This window comes from Trematomus bernacchii, unplaced genomic scaffold (genome assembly GCF_902827165.1).
Source record: "Trematomus bernacchii unplaced genomic scaffold, fTreBer1.1, whole genome shotgun sequence".
Taxonomy (NCBI): Eukaryota; Metazoa; Chordata; class Actinopteri; order Perciformes; family Nototheniidae; genus Trematomus; species Trematomus bernacchii.
The window spans coordinates 1093955-1099954 of record NW_022987584.1 but is presented as its reverse complement, the minus strand read 5'-3'; the positions used below and the strand labels follow the sequence as shown (position 1 = coordinate 1099954).

General features: G+C 37.8%; 1 pseudogene; it reads left to right on the top strand.

Annotated features, from left to right (window-relative positions):
• The first annotated feature begins 610 nt into the window (after positions 1–610).
• The window catches only part of LOC117480800, a 67321-nt pseudogene continuing 61931 nt past the window's right edge, over positions 611–6000 (top strand).

Sequence of the window (6000 nt, the reverse complement as noted above, 5' to 3'; positions counted from 1 at the left end):
TTACAGACAGATCTACTCCAAGGATTAAAACAAAATGATCTGTGGCATAGAACTGAGCTACGAAGTGCTCTGCATGGCTTTGCTGTGTAAACTAAAACACAAGATGGAGAGTCGCGCTATTTGGTGCCTTAAAGCTACAGTACCGACTTTTGCCACTAGGGGGAGCCAATACACTATGGTGTCAGAACAGCCTCCGACTCCCTTCTCTCGGCACTACACAACTAAATATAGTGGAGTAGAAAGTTAAATATGTGCCTCTTAATTATTATCACATGTCATTTGTTAGACGCTTTTATCCAAAGCGACTTACATACATTCAGTACTGTGGACAACCCCCACAGGAGCACTTTGAGGAGAAGTGTCTCAGGGACACAACGACATGCTGACTGCAGTGGGACTCGAACTCGCTACGTTTTATTTTACGTTTTATTTTACATTTTCTAACAGATTTACCCCGAGTTGGTATAGTCCAGTCTCCCCACACAATGGTACAGTCCAACTGCCAGCGGGAAAGCGCTGTTTGTCACGCGACACGATGTACCCGGTCACCATGGCGACAGAAGAAGGAGAAGCATCGTAGCTTAGAAACGAGAGAAAGCAGAGACTTTATCTCCGGATTCACACCATAACCCCTGGGTTTCTTACGGTATGTAAACCTTCTAATGTCCCGGTAAACTTGCATTAAGATAGATATGAACCACAGAGAGTTAGGGTCCAGCTACAGCTCAGGGTTTAGCCACATGCTAAAGTTAGCTTCAGAGCTAGCAGTCTGTATTTGTAAACAAAGACGAGCTGGAAATGAAACAAAACATACTTAAAAACGGGTTAAAAAACGTTTCTGATGGAAGGAAACGACCTGTTCTCTCTTTGAATGTGGTTTATACCTTTCAGATAACATCTAGCAACAGGTAAAGCCTTACAATGAACCGTTTTCTATGGTTGGAAACTATATTTTAAGGTCACTTTATACTCCTTAGCTACATATCAGAGATACATATTGTTCTTTTAATACTCTTTGTTTGTCTGGATTATATCTCACATTTGCATTAACAGTAATATATGTATAAATGCTACTAAATGAATGCAAAATATATGATACTCTACACAGAAACTACTCAGTGTATGTCACAGTTTACACTTCACCCTTTCTAAACACTGAATGGAATAGGTTTTTGATGCTTATACATTGAAATAAACGACCTGTTTAAACTTTAATGTGGTTTATACATTTCAGATAACAACTGTCAACAGTTAACGGTACAACAATAAACAGTGTTTCATGGATGGAAAGTAAATAAAGTACATTTACTCAAATACAGATTGCAGGTAGTTGCATTAGCTTAAGTATTTTCATTTGATGTCACTTTATACTACTCCTTAATTACATACCAGATATAAATATGTACTTTTAATAAGATAAGAGAAGAGTTACACATCATGTGAAACTAAAACTGGTATATATACATATATATAATGAATGAGTAAATGTGTCTTTCAGACGGCCCTTGATTACATGATGGTTATTAAGTCATCTCAATATATTTCTGTTTTCTTTCAGGCTGTTTCTCTGTCATTAAGGTGAGAGTTATCACGATGCCGGGGGAACACGGTGACCAGTTCAAACAGGGAGACCTGGTGTTCGCCAAGATGAAGGGGTTCCCCCACTGGCCTGCCAGGGTACACACACACACACACACACACACACACACACACACACACACACACACACACACACACACACACACACACACACACACACACACACACACACACACACACACACACACACACACACACACACACACACACACACACACACACACACACACACACACACACACACACACACACACACATATATATATACACACACACACACACACACACAATATAACTACCTACGTACAGATGTGTATTCCTAGCTAACGTGATATTCTGTGTGTTCAGGTGTGTCAGTGTGACGGCGGTGGAAGAAATAAGAGAATCCCAGTCTACTTCTTCGGGGAGCATCAGATGTACGTACACACACACACACACACACACACACACACACACACACACACACTAATCCTGACAGCAAAGACATGATGACTTCAAAGTGTAATATCCGTCCTCAGAAGAACGATCCCTCCGGAGAACATCGTGCCGTACGTCGGGAACAAGCTGAAGTTCGGCAGCGGCGTCCGGATCAAAGGCTTCACTGAAGCCATGTGGGAGATCCAGAACACGCCCGCCGTGGGGAGCAAACTCAAAGTAAGAGTCGCTTACAGGGTTCTTACACCTTTTCCAAAGTCAAATTCAAGGTGCATTTTCAAGCTTTTCAAGCATCTTACAGCTGTTGTAAATTACATATTTATATACACATACTTATACTCAAATGATTATTGTAATATAAAACAATCAGCCAAATAACCTTTCAATACATTATTGATTACTATTTCTGAGGTACTTTTAGGTTGGCAGTAAACATAAGTCAGAGGTACATGGTGTACTTTTCCTCCACTACATGTATTTAATACCTTTAGTTACTTCACAGATGTGGATGAATGATGTGAAATATAATCAAGTGTTAAATCAGACTTGAGTTCCACCTGGAGTAAATCCACAAGCTACCCTGCAGTATACAAAGTCATTCAAACTAGCTGCACCTTTACCAGCTTTGAGAACACTTTCATGATCAATCATTATAAAACATATCATATATATTATTCTGAAATGGACCAATCTGCACAATGACTACTTTCACTGTCGCTACTTTAAAGTGGACCTATCATGCTATATTTGAATAATATATTGTAGGGCCATACCTATATAAGGCATATTTATACTTTTTGTTTTTCAAAATACCAAACAGATCATGCATTTTAGCCATGCCTCATTTTGCTCAATTTGACATTTTTTAGCTCTGTTTTAGCTCTGGGCTGATTCAGTGAGAACAGCACCACCTACTGGCCTGGCATATGTACTACAGCGTCTCCAGCGCTTTCCAACGGCAATGGCCGTGGCTGTCTCCTCCTGATTGGTGGAGTTGGCCCAATAGCCGTAGCGCCACCGTCCTGACGTCAGGACAGTGTTCAAATCTGGATCAGTTTTTATCAGATCCGTTGCAGCCCCTTTTTTAGAGATTTGGGTATGGAGGAAAATAGAGAGGGTTGTGTTTTCTGACACTTGGTGAGTTCCCTGGAACACCGGGGACACATATTCATGTAGAAAAGACGTACACAAGTGCATTTTGCATGATAGGTCCCCTTTAACTGTATTTTGATGATAATACTTTTCTACTTTCACTTGAGGAACATTTTGAATGCAGCACTTTTACTGTAACAGAGTATTCCTACACTCTGGTACTTCTACTTTTACTCAAGTACAAGATCTGAGTACTTCTACTTTTACTCAAGTACAAGATCTGAGTACTTCTACTTTTACTCAAGAACAAGATCTGAGTACTTCTACTTTTACTCAAGGAGAAGATCTGAGTACTTCTACTTTTACTCAAGAACAAGATCTGAGTACTTCTACTTTTACTCAAGTACAAGATCTGAGTACTTCTACTTTTACTCAAGGAGAAGATCTGAGTACTTCTACTTTTACTCAAGTACAAGATCTGAGTACTTCTACTTTTACTCAAGGAGAAGATCTGAGTTTTTCTACTTTTACTCAAGTACAAGATCTGAGTACTTCTACTTTTACTCAAGTACAAGATCTGAGTACTTCTACTTTTACTCAAGTACAAGATCTGAGTACTTCTACTTTTACTCAAGGAGAAGATCTGAGTTTTTCTACTTTTACTCAAGTACAAGATCTGAGTACTTCTACTTTTACTCAAGTACAAGATCTGAGTACTTCTACTTTTACTCAAGTAGTGACCTGAGTACTTCTACTTTTACTCAAGTAGTGATCTGAGTACTTCTACTTTTACTCAAGTAGTGATCTGAGTACTTCTACTTTTACTCAAGTAGTGATCTGAGTACTTCTACTTTTACTCAAGTAGTGATCTGAGTACTTCTACTTTTACTCAAGTAGTGATCTGAGTACTTCTACTTTCACTCAAGTAGTGATCTGAGTACTTCTACTTTTACTCAAGTACAATATCTGAGTACTTCTACTTTTACTCAAGTACAAGATCTGAGTACTTCTACTTTTACTCAAGTACAAGATCTGAGTACTTCTACTTTTACTCAAGTACAAGACCTGAGTACTTCTACTTTTACTCAAGTAGTGATCTGAGTACTTCTACTTTTACTCAAGTACAAGATCTGAGTACTTCTACTTTTACTCAAGTAGTGACCTGAGTACTTCTACTTTTACTCAAGTACAAGATCTGAGTACTTCTACTTTTACTCAAGTAGTGATCTGAGTACTTCTACTTTTACTCAAGTAGTGATCTGAGTACTTCTACTTTTACTCAAGTAGTGATCTGAGTACTTCTACTTTTACTCAAGTAGTGATCTGAGTACTTCTACTTTTACTCAAGTAGTGATCTGAGTACTTCTACTTTCACTCAAGTAGTGATCTGAGTACTTCTACTTTTACTCAAGTAGTGATCTGAGTACTTCTACTTTTACTCAAGTACAATATCTGAGTACTTCTACTTTTACTCAAGGAGAAGATCTGAGTACTTCTACTTTTACTCAAGGAGAAGATCTGAGTACTTCTACTTTTACTCAAGTACAAGACCTGAGTACTTCTACTTTTACTCAAGTACAAGACCTGAGTACTTCTACTTTTACTCAAGTACAAGATCTGAGTACTTCTACTTTTACTCAAGTAGTGACCTGAGTACTTCTACTTTTACTCAAGTAGTGATCTGAGTACTTCTACTTTTACTCAAGTAGTGATCTGAGTACTTCTACTTTTACTCAAGTACAAGACCTGAGTACTTCTACTTTTACTCAAGTACAAGACCTGAGTACTTCTACTTTTACTCAAGTAGTGATCTGAGTACTTCTACTTTTACTCAAGTACAAGATCTGAGTACTTCTACTTTTACTCAAGTAGTGACCTGAGTACTTCTACTTTTACTCAAGTACAAGATCTGAGTACTTCTACTTTTACTCAAGTAGTGATCTGAGTACTTCTACTTTTACTCAAGTAGTGATCTGAGTACTTCTACTTTTACTCAAGTAGTGATCTGAGTACTTCTACTTTCACTCAAGTAGTGATCTGAGTACTTCTACTTTTACTCAAGTAGTGATCTGAGTACTTCTACTTTTACTCAAGTACAATATCTGAGTACTTCTACTTTTACTCAAGTACAAGATCTGAGTACTTCTACTTTTACTCAAGTACAAGATCTGAGTACTTCTACTTTTACTCAAGTACAAGACCTGAGTACTTCTACTTTTACTCAAGTAGTGATCTGAGTACTTCTACTTTTACTCAAGTACAAGATCTGAGTACTTCTACTTTTACTCAAGTAGTGACCTGAGTACTTCTACTTTTACTCAAGTACAAGATCTGAGTACTTCTACTTTTACTCAAGTAGTGATCTGAGTACTTCTACTTTTACTCAAGTAGTGATCTGAGTACTTCTACTTTTACTCAAGTAGTGATCTGAGTACTTCTACTTTTACTCAAGTAGTGATCTGAGTACTTCTACTTTTACTCAAGTAGTGATCTGAGTACTTCTACTTTTACTCAAGTAGTGATCTGAGTACTTCTACTTTTACTCAAGTAGTGATCTGAGTACTTCTACTTTTACTCAAGTAGTGATCTGAGTACTTCTACTTTCACTCAAGTAGTGATCTGAGTACTTCTACTTTTACTCAAGTAGTGATCTGAGTACTTCTACTTTCACTCAAGTAGTGATCTGAGTACTTCTACTTTTACTCAAGTAGTGATCTGAGTACTTCTACTTTTACTCAAGTACAATATCTGAGTACTTCTACTTTTACTCAAGGAGAAGATCTGAGTACTTCTACTTTTACTCAAGGAGAAGATCTGAGTACTTCTACTTTTACTCAAGTACAAGACCTGAGTACTTCTACTTTTACTCAAGTA